This window comes from Malaya genurostris, chromosome 1, assembly GCF_030247185.1.
Source record: "Malaya genurostris strain Urasoe2022 chromosome 1, Malgen_1.1, whole genome shotgun sequence".
NCBI classification, from domain to species: Eukaryota; Metazoa; Arthropoda; class Insecta; order Diptera; family Culicidae; genus Malaya; species Malaya genurostris.
The window spans coordinates 148,840,237-148,856,143 of NC_080570.1; the positions used below are offsets into that span (position 1 = coordinate 148,840,237).

At 39.4% G+C, this 15,907-nt stretch overlaps 1 long non-coding RNA gene across 1 annotated transcript; it reads left to right on the forward strand.

The window, feature by feature from the left end:
- Window positions 1-4,659: 4,659 nt before the first annotated feature.
- Window positions 4,660-13,839, forward strand: LOC131426179 (uncharacterized). Its single transcript, XR_009229062.1, has 2 exons — window positions 4,660-4,789; window positions 13,550-13,839. It is a non-coding gene; the product is annotated as an uncharacterized LOC131426179 (long non-coding RNA).
- Window positions 13,840-15,907: the final 2,068 nt, after the last annotated feature.

Below are 15,907 nucleotides of genomic sequence, written 5' to 3' on the forward strand. Positions count from 1 at the left end.
GTATTTCCGGAACCGTAAATCGGATCCGAACAAAATTTAGGAATTAAAATCTTTCATTTGAATCAAGCCATCTCTAAGGCTGTGAACCATTTTGCTGTTAATTTTAACTTTGGGTTGAAATCTGACACTCGAGTGATTATTTTGATCTGTCAAAAATAACTATGCTCGAAAGCATAGTTATTTTTGACAGATCGATGGTTATTTTCCGACACTGAAAAAAATCTCGCTAGGAAAATTTTAATATAAATTCTTTAGTCAAATTTATTTCCAGTGCAAAATAAACCCAAATAACTTTCCATTCGTCAAACTTTGAAATGGGCCGCAGTTTTAGTTAAATTTAACTACTCGACTCAAAATAACCACTCAAGTGTCAGATTTTACCCAAAAGTTAAAATTAACCGCGAAATGGTTCGCAGCCTAAGAAAAGTGAGTGAGTTCCATTTTGGAGTATACGGCCACTATTTCTGATTCTGGAATCGGAATTCGGGAACCAGTATAGCCGGAATCGGTTTGTTCGATCATCAACGGGCAATGATACCCGATTGGGATATCCTGTAATTCCGGAACCGGAAGTTGAATTCAGAAGTTTTAGATGGGATCATAAGATTTTTTATTTGAATCTTTGTTTCTGTGAATCGGCTAAGCCATCTAAAAGTAAAGTCATACCCATGTTGTGATGCACTTCTCCATTCTTTCGCTCTAACCAGTCACAATGTGAACGTCAAGTTAAGTTAAACCGCAATCGTTAATGGGGCAGACGATTCGTCCGATGGGGCGAAATTATTGGCAACCAAAAATGCCCATTTATTTTGTAAAAAATCTGGTTCGATCCAAATATCAGCCTGTGCAAAAACTGTGTCGAGAACGGGATCATTTTCATGAGCAAAAAAAACAGGTATCGTCACTTTCAAGCACAAGAAATACATTTCAATGTATTTTCCCAAAAAAAAAAATGAAAATTTTCAGATGCTCATTGCCGGTCTGTGATCGCTTTCAGAAATGTTTGTTATTTTTAAAATCTGTGCAGCATATTGAGAATCTGTCAAACACAGATAAACCTGGCGTCATTGCTGGCAACAGTTGTTACATTGTTGCCAGATTTCAAGTTCAAGCGGCTAGTGGACGAAATACTTGTCCAGATTGTTGCAACGGTTTGTTGATTTTCTTTCCTGCAAAAAATGGTGTGAAAATTTGGTGTTTTCTTTACATAAATAGAAAATGTGTTTTTATTCAACCCGGAGTAGAAGTTTACAACAGGTTTGTAGTGTTTATTAAAAAAATGGGTTGTTAGTAGTTTTCAAAATTATCCGGTAAAAATAGTTCAACGGAGATCCAACTTCTCACATTCAAAATAGCTCAATAGTTCGTCTGCCAAGTTTATTGAACGAAAAAAAAATGAAGCATAGTTCAAGGGTCTGTTTAAATAATTGACAAATGAAAGTTCCATTTCGTGCCGTGACTATCGGATCGATCGGACGTAAATTCTGCTTTCTCCAATCGCGTGGTGAATTGTTTTATTCCGTTATCAAGGTCATCCCGTATTCTATTGTGTGCATCAGTGCGGTCGAGTGATAGTTCTAATTAATCCGTTCTCAAGGCCGACTGTGAGCTTGTGTAAAGCAGCACTGCGTGTGGTACCGTTAGCCAGCGCCAGCGCTGGGCGCTGCGTATATATCGTTGTACATTAGAAACAGTGATAAATATATATAGTGATAAAAAGATTGGTTTCATTGGACAGTGTAGTGAGAGACTAAAAACAAAGTGCTTTTTCCTCAAAGAGGTTTTTTGCACTTTATTGAACTGGAGTATTCACCGGTCGCCTAGGACCGGGCCTTGTCGGCCGATCACCCTTCGAGAGCTAAAGCTAAGTATTTTTTTTCTTTTTCCCTGTTGTTCAGTACCATTAGATTTTTATTGCCCCCTAATATTTACCCGCACGGACACATTTCCGTGCCATGACAAAAGGCACAGAATTGCCTGACCTTCCCCTAGATGATCAAATGGATGCTTCTGATGGCAATAAATCTCGCATTAGAAGCTATCCCGATGGGCTTGCACTCTCGGCCGGACCGTATGCGGTTTACATCCGGACCAAAGCGAATGGTAAAAAATTGAACCTTCTAAAACTTTCTAATGACCTGTCCTCGCGATACAATACTGTACAAAAAATTGAGAAAGTACGCCCGGACAAGCTTAGGGTCTTGTTAGCCAGTGCAAAACAGGCTAATGAGATCGTTCGAAGTGAGAATTTCACGCGGGAGTATCGCGTATACGTACCAGCTCGCGAAGTCGAGATAGACGGCGTGATCACCGATCCGAGTCTGACTTGCGAGGACGTTCTTAAGCATGGGGCAGGCGGATTTAAAAACCCCCTACTCAAGAACGTTAAGATACTGGACTGCAAGCAATTGCGTTCAGTATCGACCGCTGAGGATGGGACTAAGTCCTATATCCCATCAGACTCGTATCGGGTGACTTTCGCTGGCTCGGCTTTGCCTAATTACGTCCTCCTGGACCGAGTCCGTTTACCTGTTCGTCTTTTTGTGCCGCGGGTCATGAACTGCACCAATTGCAAACAATTGGGACATACAGCATCCCATTGTTGCAATAAATCCCGGTGTATAAAGTGTGGAGGGAGTCATGCGGATAACTCCTGCAGTGGAGACAATGAAAAGTGTCTCTACTGTAAGGAGGGGCCGCATGACCTCTCTGATTGTCCCGTGTACAAATTGCGTAAGGATAAAATGAAGCGTTCACTTAAGCAACATTCCAAACGCTCTTTTGCAGAAATGTTGAAATGTGCTACGCCACCTACCGAAAATCCTTACGCTTACTTGTCAACTGACGAGAGCGAATATGATGACCCCCTCGAAGGTACATCTTCGGCTGTCCCTCATAGCTCATCAATTAGAAAGAGAAGAAATAAATCTTCTCAAAAGCTCCCTAGTAAGGGTTCGAAGATGTCCTCTGATGGGTTCCGAAAAATTACAACAACTGGTAGTGATGGCAAAAAACCAGAGAAAAAAGCTCCAGGCCTTGGAAAATTAAATTCCGAGCAAGAATTTCCATCACTTCCTGGGACTTCAAAACCCCCGAAAGTCCCTAAAGATCAGTCAGAAAATTTACCAAATACTGGGTTTGTTAAATTCTCTGATATTGTGGACTGGATCATGTCTACTTTCAATATTTCTGAACCTCTTAAAAGCCTGATAATGGCTTTTATTCCTACAGTTAAAACATTCTTGAAGCAGTTGACTGCAAAATGGCCCCTTCTTTCAGCGATCGTATCCTTCGATGGCTAAGACACCCACCGAGGTCACGGATACAATCACTGTTATACAGTGGAATTGTAGAAGTATCATCCCAAAAATAGATCCTTTCAAATTTCTAGTAAATAATCTGAAATGTGACGCATTTGCATTGTGCGAAACTTGGCTAACTTCTGAAATACCCTTAAACTTCCACGATTTTAACATTATTCGTCTGGATCGAGATGATTCCTATGGAGGAGTACTTTTGGGGATCAAAAAGTGCTATTCTTTCTATCGCATTAACCTCCCCTCGATACCAGGTATTGAAGTTGTCGCATGTCATGTTACAATCAAAGGCAAGGACCTTTGCATTGCTTCCATCTACATTCCTCCAAGAGCCTCGGTTGGGCATCGGCGGCTCAATGATATCATAGAGCTTCTTCCCGCACCGACGTTGGTTTTAGGAGACTTTAACTCACACGGTACGGGATGGGGCTGTCTTCACGACGATAACAGATCAACTATGATCCATGATATCTGCGACAACTTCAATATGACAATCTTGAATACGGGAGAAATGACACGAATTCCTGCACCACCAGCAAGACCAAGTGCGCTAGACTTATCCCTTTGCTCGACATCGCTACGGTTGGGTTGCACGTGGAAGGTAATCCCTGATCCCCACGGTAGCGATCATCTGCCTATCGTAATTTCAATCGCCACCGGATTAAGACCATCGGAAACAATCAATGTTTCGTATGACCTCACAAGAAATATTGATTGGAATAGCTATGCGACCTCGATATCTGAGAAACTAGTAACAACACAAGAACTTCCTCCGGAGGAAGAGTACACGTTTTTGGCTGGCTTGATTCTCGACACCGCGACTCAAGCTCAGACGAAACGTGTACCCGGCGCGAAAACTAACATCCGTCCCCCCAACCCGTGGTGGGACAAAGAGTGCTCAGAATTAAACGCGGAGAGAACTGCATCATTTGTCGAGTTTAGGAAAAACGGAACACCTGATAATTTCAGAAACTACGCGGCATTAGACGCTAAAATGAAAAGCTTGATTAAAGCGAAGAAAAGCGGTTATTGGTGTCGATTCGTAGACGGATTATCGAGAGAAACATCAATGAGCACTCTTTGGAACACAGCCCGACGAATGCGCAACAAAAACACCACAAACGAAAGCGAGGAATATTCTAACCGCTGGATATTCGATTTCGCTAAAAAAGTATGTCCTGACTCTGTTCCGGAACAGACAATCATGCGCGTCGCTTCATCAAACAGAAACGAAACACCTTTTTCGATGCTCGAGTTCTCACTTGCGCTTTTATCGTGTAACAATAAATCTCCGGGGTTAGACAAAATCAAATTCAACTTGTTGAAAAATTTGCCTGACTCTGCCAAAAGGCGCTTATTGAATTTATTCAATAGGCTTCTTGAGGATAATATTGTCCCACATGACTGGAGACAAGTAAGAGTTATCGCCATTCAAAAACCAGTGTAACGCATCAGAAGAATTTTCTTACCAGGTAAAGCAGAAAACCTAAATAAATAAAACATAAAGCACCGATCGAGTAGGCCAGACATTCTGGCGCAGATAACGTTTTGAGCGTAGGGAAAGGACCGATCGAATAGGCCAGCCATTCCGGCGCAGATAACGTTTTGAGCATAGGTTATATCAGCAAGAGGTGCAATAAAAGTTGGATTCATTCCTTCTCATTTTATCATACGCGATTAGTAGAATTTGTTATTAGATATGTAAGCTGAAAACTTGTATAAAAACCCAAGAAAATTGAATAAAGTCAAGCATTCCTTGGAAGAGTGTTCTCGTAGTCACTACTTCGAAAATCCCTTCTTGGCAATCTGACGATAGTTCTTCAGTTTTGAAGATTTCTAACGTTCGTTGCAATAATCAATTGATTTGCGCACGGAGTTCAGGAATTATTCATCCTCGTTGATCCTCTCGCTCAGATAGTTCTAGAACGTGTTTTTTCCAAGCTTCCGTTCTATACTCACTCCTTAGTGGAGTTTGTACGAAGGCAGCGGGTTTAACCGTTCAAAGAAGTTTCTACCGTGACTTGACAGACTTCCAATTTGCTTCAAGTTAAAAGTGTCCCATCTTAACTCAGTAGGGTCGTTTCCTTCGCACGACCGAGTTCAAGATTGGATACAAAATTTACATTTGGTGTCCTCCAGAGAGGAACGACTCAACGGTTTACTCCTTAGAGAGAAGGAGTAAAAGTAATGTGCGTGCTCATCGCCATAAGAGTGAGCAAAACAAAAAAAAAAAGTAAACATTAAAGTTCAAGTGTTTCGAACCAACCAGAGAGTTGTGTCTCATCAGGTTTACTTCCTAAATAAAAGGAGTAAAAAACAAAAGTGCGTGCTCATCGCCATAAGAGTGAGCAAAACAGAATAAAAAGTTAGTGGTGTTAGTGAACCACAGGAATTCCTCGTTTAAGGATAACAAGATAAAGAATCACGTGTTGAACTGATTCAAAAGTGCATGTTCCTCGTGTAAAGAGAGAACGAAATAAACAAATCACGTGTTGTAGTGATTTTAAAAGGTACGCGCTGCTGATAAAAACAGATATGCACTGCTGACAAAAACAAAGTGAGTGAAATTAAAACAGAGTTTCAAAAAAGTACGCGCTCCTCGCAATAAGAGTGAGCGGGATAAAGAACCAGTAGAGTGATTTTAAAAGTGCGTACTCCTTACCATAAGAGGGAGCGAAACCAAGTGATTCTAAAGTGCCAAGTGTTGCAAGAAAGAGCCAGGTGATCAATTAGGAGAGTAAAGTGACTCAAAAAGCTTGCAATGATAAAATTTGTGCAAAATAAATCAGGAAACTGCCGTTTGTGTTTCGATCCTGATCATAAGGATGATATGGTTGAGTGCGACGAATGCGACCGGTGGTTCCACCTCGGTTGTGTTCAATTAACAGTCGCACCAACCAAAGAAGAAAGATGGCTCTGTGCAAAATGCGTGCATCACCAGAAGGAACTGCATTCATTAAAAAGGGACAATGAAGCCAAAAATGAGCAAATTAAACAATTAACATGTAACATGGAACCTAGAATTAAACCAGAAATGCCGACAAATCCAGCTAACACAGACTGGACAATATATTTGAAGCGTCAGGCATTGGCCACCTTACCTAAATTCAGCGGAGCACCAAAGGAGTGGCCAAAATTTAAACAGACATTCGAAGAGACAACCTTTGAAGGAGGATTTTCCAATTTGGAAAATCTAAATCGATTGGAACAGGCATTAAAAGGGGACGCATATAGAAGCGTTCAGCAATTAATGATAAACCAAGAAAACGTTCCAAATATTCTAGAAAAACTAGAAGATCGTTTTGGAAGGAAGGATCTGGTGTATAAGGAGCTCCTACTGGAATTAAAAAAGGTAAAAAAGGATAGCCGCACAGTAGTTTCAGACCTATCAGATGCATTAGATAGCCTAGTGGTAAATATGCAAACACTAGGCCAAGAAGAATACTTGCGAGACCCTCGCCTTATCAACGAAATTGTGGAAAAACTACCACCTGCTATACAAGTTAAATGGATTGAAATAGCAGAACGTAATGCATTAATTCCAACGTTAGCAGACATAAATAAGTGGTTAATACCACACGCAAAAATAGCTAGAATTATGTACAAAGGTTCGGAAGTAAATAATTGGTCAGATAGGCAAAGGCGTACCAACATACACATTGAATCAAAATTAAAATGCATATTATGCCCGGAAAATCACAAACTCTTCAAATGCGACAAGTTCAAACGAATGAAAATTGAAGAAAGAAGAGATTTGCTGGTAAAAAAAGGATTATGTTTTAAATGCTTAAATTCAAAGGAGCATAACATGAGGAGCTGCTATATGAAAGGTATATGTGGTATTGATGGGTGCAGTAGTGAACACAATCGCCTACTGCATCAAAAAACAAAACCAAGATTAAATACATTTAATAAAAAGGAAAAGGAGCAAGAAGAATCAACAAATACGCATCAACAACAGCAGAAAAATCAATTATATTATCAGATAATTCCCATTAAAATACAAAATGGGAATAGAATAATGAACACATATGCCTTTCTCGACACTGGATCATCGGTAACTTTGTTAGATGAAAAAATGGCGGATGCTCTAGAACTTGAAGGTCGGACTGATCCGCTTACATTAAAATGGACGCAAGATTGCACAAAATCTTGCACAAGCAAACGAGTTAAATTTTGGATCAAAGGTATAAAAAAGCCATTAGTGGCGCGAACAATGAAAGATTTGAATCTTCCGATACAAACAATAAGAGCTAAAGATGTTACGGAGAATTATCCATACCTCAAAGACATTCCACTAAAAGAATATGAAAACGCTCAACCAACGCTATTAATCGGATTGGATAACAGTGAACTGTTGTTTTCTATTAGAACAATTAAGGGCAATGGACCAATGGCAATGAAGACCCCACTAGGATGGGTTTTATATGGAAGGGAATATGGCCTAAACAATCATAACTACACAATGGTGATTCAGGAAGAAGAAGAACTCAATACCATGATGGCGCGATATTATTCAATTGAAGATTTTGGAGTAAAAAAATTCCGGACAAACTTCCAAAATCACAAGAAGAAGAAAGAGCGCAAAATTTGATTGATGAGACCTTGAAGTTAAAAAATAATAGGTTTGAAGTAGGATTGTTATGGAAGGACGATCAAGTAACGTTTCCAGATAGTTACAAAACTGCATTTCATAGACTTGAGCTTATGGAGAACAAGTTGAAACACAACCAAAATTTGAAGGAATGGGCCATAAATACCTTTTCTGATTACGTTAAAAAAGGATATGCTAGGAAATTGCAGGCCTCAGAGCTAGTACACCCAATTCCGAGAACCTATTACCTTCCGCATTTTATAGTACACAACCAGAATAAAATACCTCCTAAACCAAGGTTGGTATTCGACGCTGCCGCGAAAATTAATGGAGTTTCATTTAACTCAAATATTTTATCTGGACCAGATGCAACCACATCTCTTATTGGAATATTACTTCGATTCAGAGAAGGAAATATAGCAGTTTGTGGAGACATTAAGGAAATGTTTCATCAAATAAAAATTAAAGACGAAGATAAACACTCACAAAGGTTTTTATGGCGCGACTGTGAAAGCAACAGAGATCCCGACATATACATCATGGAAGTTATGATCTTTGGATCAACCTGTTCACCATCCTGTGCACAAGCAGCAAAGAATAAAAATGCCGCAGCCTTCAAGGTATCTAATCCGGATGCAGCCGTGGCAATAGAAAAACAGCACTATGTGGATGATTATCTGGATAGTTTTTCAAATATATGAGATGCAGTAAGAATCACTAATGACGTTATTAGTATTCACCAACATGGAGGTTTCTTTATCAGAAATTTCATATCAAACAGTGATGCTCTATTGCGATCACTACCGAGTGACCGCATTGAACAGAGCAACATTAAATCAATAGAAGATAAGGAATCACTAGCAGAAAAGGTACTTGGCATATACTGGAATACCAAGTTAGACGTTATTGGATATCGATTATCGTTAAATAAATTACGAGGTGACGTACAAAAAATGCTCTGTTTACCAACCAAGAGAGAAGTATTATCTTTCGTAATGAGTATATACGACCCATTAGGATTGATCTCAAATTATACAATAATGGGCAAAATACTTCTCCAGGAGTTACATAAAAGTGAGATTGGATGGGACGATGAAGTTCCTAATTATCTTGCTAATCAGTGGCAAAAATGGTTGGTTAAAATTCAACAGACCTCAAATGTCAAGATACCCAGATGCATAATGCCCGGCAAAGCAGAAAGTTTGGAGCTTCACACCTTTATCGATGCCTCAGAGAAGGCATATGCAGCAGTTATATATCTAAGAGTTAAAACGAGTGGACAAATATACATTCGAATATTATCGGCAAAAGCAAGAGTGGGGCCAATTAATCAATTATCCATTCCTAAATTGGAATTACAAGCAGCTGTACTGGGAACCAGATTAACCAATACCATAGTAAAGGAACAACGATTAAGTATCAGCAAAATTATTTACTGGACTGACTCAGAAAACGTTTTATCATGGCTACGACCAAAGAATCGGAGGTATAAAATATTCGTCACACATCGTATTGGTGAAATTTTGGAATCTACCAATGCAAATCAATGGCGTTACGTACCATCTGGACTAAATCCTGCCGATGAAGCTACAAAGGAGAATTCTAAGGATTCAATATGGATAAGAGGACCTTCATTTCTTAAAACATCGGAAAACAATTGGCCAATGAACAAAATTAATATAGAAACCACCGAAGAATTGAGATCAATCGTTGGTTTCAATCAAATAAATCCATTATACATCGGAATCGAACGCTTTTCTAATTGGACAAAATTAATTCATCTTATATGTATCGTCAAAAAATATGCTGATTGGTTACAGTACAAGGTGAATATAAGAAAGAAAGGGACAAATCATCCAATTACTTTCAATCGTCAAATCACATATGAGGATCGACAAATTGCTGAGCGAATTGTGATTCGCAAAATACAATGGGATCATTATTCTAAGGAAATTAACGATATCGAAATATTGGGACATATTGCTGAAAATAGCAATCGAACACTATTAGCTCTTACTCCGGAATTAGATGAGTTCAACATACTGAGAGTTGGAGGTCGTCTGGAAAATGCCAAACAGCTAGCAAACTCGGCGAAACATCCTATAATTTTACCCCCCGATCACTATGGAACTCGTTTGATAGTCTCAGAATATCATCAAAGATATTTACACCAAGGTGACAACATAGTGTTAGGAGCTCTACAGTTGCGGTATTACATAATAAGTATGCGCACTGTTCTCAATAAGGTTAAAACAGAATGTCCTAAATGCATTATTAGAAAGGCCAAACCATTACCACCGCAAATGGCTCAACTACCGTCAGCTAGAATGGACTTATACGCTTATCCATTTACCAATAGCGGAGTGGATTACTTCGGTCCATTTGAGGTAATAGTGCGCCGATCCGTAGAAAAAAGATGGGGAGTTATATTCACCTGTATGACAACCAGAGCCGTGCACATTGAGATAGCGGAGAAATTAAATACAGATCATTTCTTAATGTGCTTTAAAAACTTCCAAAATCGGCGTGGAAAAATCAAACATTTGTACAGCGATAACGGTACAAACTTTGTCGGCGCGGAAAAGGAGTTGAAATCACTAGTTGATGAAATCAATCAACGCATGACGACATCAGACGCGGAAAAATTGGAGATTGAATGGACCTTTAACCCACCAGCTTCACCACATTTTGGTGGAGTTTGGGAACGGCTCATAAGGATAATAAAGGACAACTTATACCAAATGATAGAAGTTGGCAAAAAACCTTATCCTGAGACATTACGATCAGCTCTAATTCAAGTGGAATTTATTTTGAACAGTCGTCCATTAACCCATATACCATGCAATAGCATAGAAGATGAAGTATTGACTCCATTTCATTTTCTCATTGGACGAGCGGGAGAATACGTTCCACCTCAAAATTTAGATGAAAACGATCTCACGCGGATTCAATGGCGACTAGTGAATCATTATAGTAAACGATTTTGGGATCGATTTAAAAAGGAGTACCTGCCAACATTAATAACTCGGCAAAAATGGATGCACAAAGTTAAGCCCATCGACATAGATGATATAGTAATCATAACAGATAATTCTATTCCTTGGGGATTATGGCTAAAAGGAAGAGTAGTAGAAGTTAACAAGGCAAAGGACGGACAAGTACGTTCTGTATCTGTTAAAACGAGCAAAGGTGTATACAAACGACCGGCGACTAAGGTAGCGGTATTAAACATACGGAAAGAAAATAACCAAGAAAATACTCCATCAAAAGACAAAAGTACCGTGTTCGTTGGAATACATCAAGATAACAGTGAGCGTATAAATACAAAACGCAAGGTTATCAATTATCAATCAAATCCAATCAACAAAGTGCGAAAAATTAATCCTTGTACATGGTATAGTAATATGTTGTCTGCAAACACCACGAATGTCAAGGTGCAAGCAGATTACACTAAAGACAATGAATCGAGACGTAAGATCAGTTGGAACACAAATGTCATAAAACCGTTAAGTTTAATACAAATAGGAATAATGGCAATATTGTTCCTGACATGTAGTGTTATGGGCACAGCATCACATGGATTAATTGCCTATGACTGTGCGAACATCGACGTTAATATGACTACATATTCTCTAATGGATGTAGCATCTTGTTTGCCCACAACTAATAACCTTACAACAACTGAACTTCGAATACAAATGCTGCAAAGAGTATCAAAAATTGAAACAAAGGTGTTTCAATGCAAGGTGATTATAAAGAGATCTATTCGACATTGTGGGATGCATTCCCACACTTCTGATTATCAACATGGATTTGCTTACATAGTGAAGGAATTCACTTCTGAAGAATGCAGAAAGGCTCATATCAGTGGTACCGTGACATTAGCCGATAACGTATTAATCCAAGAGCTGCAATTAAACAGTACAACTAGAGGAGAAGAATTGATAATAGGAAGAGTATTTGGAAGCTCTTGTGATGGAGGAATTTACAGAACCAAATTCTATACATGGACAGGAGCTCTAGTTTACTATGAATATGCTATTTCACTTTATGACTATACGGCAACAGTGGATGTTGAGAGTAATCAAATTTTGCTAAAAGGTGGTCTAACTTGTTCTTTTGCTCACGGACGATGCTTGGACGCTGAGGAAGGATATCTAACATGGGATGTTGATATGAATCGACGATGTGAAGACAGCGAATTTGAAGTAATATTCGAAGGATTGGTTAATAAAACAAAAAATAATCAAATTAAATCCATGGGAGAAGTTATAGTATACAGCACAATATCGGAAAAACATTTATTCTCGATTAAAACTAAAGAGAAAACACAGATATGTGGACATATAGGTTTCAAGACTGATCATCCAAGGATATTGATTATGGAGCTATCAGATATTAGGTCTCCATTCGTTAGAAAACCTACATCGGCAGCTAATAACGATTTGTTCACATACTTCAATTCAAAAATAACCTTCGTGGAAAATTACATTGGCCAAAAGTTGGATGACGTCTACAATTCAGTAATGACCGAAATGTGCAAGTTGGATAAGGCACTTATGGAAACCAAACTAACGTTAGCAAGAATCAATCCAACAGAGTTTGTTTCCAGTATTATTAAGAGATCAGGATACACTGCTGTTGTAGCTGGTGAAGTGCTGCACGTTATTGAATGCAAACCAGTGTATGTGACTCCACGATTAGAATCTCGATGCTTTCAAGAGATTCCAGTTGATTACAACAATAAATCAATGTTTTTGGCACCAGTTACACGCATACTTCAAAACCGTGGAATTGAAATAGATTGTACACCATTACTACCAGCAAAGTTTATGTTCGGTGGAAAGTGGTACACAGCTGACGGACGATTACGAGAAACAGTACCACCAGAAAAATTAACTTCGGATATCGTTACAACTTGGTCTTATACACCACTACCAAATCTGATGCAAAGTGGTGTTTACGACGCTGATAGTCTTCAAAAAATGCGAAATATGATTTACGAGCAAGGCGATCGCAGAGTAGCAACAAATGTTTTACATAAGGTATTGCTGGGACAACAACCGAATGAACAAGGCTTCAATTTCGGAGCACTAGTTTCCGGAGATATAATCGACAGTGCAATAACAAGATATTGGATGAAAATCATGTCTTGGTCTACTTGGCTTGGAAACATCACTTCAACTGCAATTGGATTATACATGATTGGTCGATTAGTAAAATTCGTCATCGACACAATCGTGCATGGAAGAATCATATACGATATATATGGATTCGGATGGCAACTACTAGCATCTTTTTGGGACTCGCTAACTACATTGATATCGCATCGTAATGCAGTACGACAAATGAGGGTCATCTCTGTTGACCCAAAAGATGGAGCATCTACCAACAATACTACAAGAGACATCCAGGAGACAGCAATACTCGTCGAAGAATCAGCTACACCGGTTACTTCTGGACGTATATATCCGAGACTATAAGTTTGAAATAAGTGATCAGTTTAGAAAATATAGCACTAAAATTTTGAAATTAAATTCTTTAAAACAATTATGTAATAAAATTCTTAGAAAGGTAAATCGAGTAGGTAGATTTACGGAAGGGGTAATGTAACGCATCAGAAGAATTTTCTTACCAGGTAAAGCAGGAAACCTAAATAAATAAAAGATAAAGCACCGATCGAGTAGGCCAGACATTCTGGCGCAGATAACGTTTTGAGCGTAGGGAAAGGACCGATCGAATAGGCCAGCCATTCCGGCGCAGATAACGTTTTGAGCATAGGTTATATCAGCAAGAGGTGCAATAAAAGTTGGATTCATTCCTTCTCATTTTATCATACGCGATTAGTAGAATTTGTTATTAGATATGTAAGCTGAAAACTTGTATAAAAACCCAAGAAAATTGAATAAAGTCAAGCATTCCTTGGAAGAGTGTTCTCGTAGTCACTACTTCGAAAATCCCTTCTTGGCAATCTGACGATAGTTCTTCAGTTTTGAAGATTTCTAACGTTCGTTGCAATAATCAATTGATTTGCGCACGGAGTTCAGGAATTATTCATCCTCGTTGATCCTCTCGCTCAGATAGTTCTAGAACGTGTTTTTTCCAAGCTTCCGTTCTATACTCACTCCTTAGTGGAGTTTGTACGAAGGCAGCGGGTTTAACCGTTCAAAGAAGTTTCTACCGTGACTTGACAGACTTCCAATTTGCTTCAAGTTAAAAGTGTCCCATCTTAACTCAGTAGGGTCGTTTCCTTCGCACGACCGAGTTCAAGATTGGATACAAAATTTACAACCAGGGAAACCTGCCTCCGATCACAATTCGTATCGGCCGATTGCTATGCTTTCCTGTATCCGGAAATTGTTCGAAAAAATGATTCTGTTTCGTCTAGACAATTGGGTCGAGACTGTTGGCTTACTTTCAGATACACAATTTGGTTTCCGCAGGGGTAAGGAACGAACGATTGTCTTGCGTTGCTCTCAACCGAAATTCAAATGGCATTTGCTCGTAAAGAACAAATGGCGTCAGTTTTCCTAGACATCAAGGGGGCTTTTGATTCAGTTTCCATAAACATCCTATCTGAGAAGTTGCATCAGCATGGTCTTTCACCAATTTTGAATAACTTTTTGTATAATCTGTTGTCCGAGAAATACATGTATTTCGCGCATGGTGATTTGTCGACAATACGATTCAGTTACATGGGTCTTCCTCAGGGCTCATGCTTAAGCCCCCTTTTATACAACTTTTACGTGAACAACATTGATGAATGTATCAACACATCTTGCACGCTAAGACAACTTGCCGACGACAGCGTTGTGTCTATTATAGGACCCAAAGCTGCCGATCTCCAAGGACCATTGCAAGATACCCTCGACAACTTGTCGACATGGGCTCTTCAAATGGGTATCGAGTTCTCTACGGAGAAAACTGAGCTGGTTGTATTTTCAAGGAAGCGAGAACCAGCACAATTACAGCTTCAACTAGGGGGTGAAACCATAGCTCAGGTCTTCACATTTAAATATCTCGGGGTCTGGTTCGACTCCAAAGGCACCTGGGGATGTCACATTAGGTATCTGAAACAAAAATGCCAACAGAGAATCAATTTTCTTCGTACAATAACCGGATCATGGTGGGGTGCCCACCCAGGAGACCTGATCAGGTTATACCAAACAACGATATTGTCCGTGATGGAATACGGATGCTTTTGCTTCCGATCCGCGGCGAACACTCATTTCATCAAGCTGGAAAGAATTCAGTATCGTTGTTTGCGTATTGCCTTAGGTTGCATGCAGTCGACTCATACGATGAGTCTCGAAGTACTCGCGGGCGTCTTACCGTTGAAAAACCGATTCTGGGATCTCTCATATCGATTGCTAATCCGATGCGACATCTTGAATCCGATGGTGATTGAAAACTTCGAAAGGCTTGTCGAGCTCAATTCTCAGACCCGTTTTATGTCCTTATATTTTGATTACATGGCTCAGAATATTAATCCTTCTTCGTTTGTTTCCAATCGTGCTCATTTCTTGGATACTTCTGATTCTACTGTGTTTTTCGACACATCCATGAGAGAAGAAATTCGTGGAATCCCGGATCACGTGCGCCCTCAAGTGGCCCCAAATATTTTTTATAATAAATTTAGAACAGTCAACTGTGAAAAGGTGTTTTACACTGACGGTTCAAACATCAACAGGTCCACAGGTTTCGGCATCTTCAATCAAAACATCACCGCTTCTCACAAACTCAATGATCCGGCTTCAGTTTACGTCGCAGAATTAGCTGCTATTCAGTACACCCTCGAGATCATTGAAACATTGCCCAAAGACCATTACTTCATTGTCACGGACAGTCTAAGCTCAATAGAAGCTCTCCGGGCAATGAAGCCAGGAAAGTATCCCCCATATTTCCGGGGGAAAATACGGGAACACTTGCGAACTTTATCTGAACGGTCTTATTTAATATCGTTAGTCTGGGTCCCTTCGCATTGTTCCATTCCAGG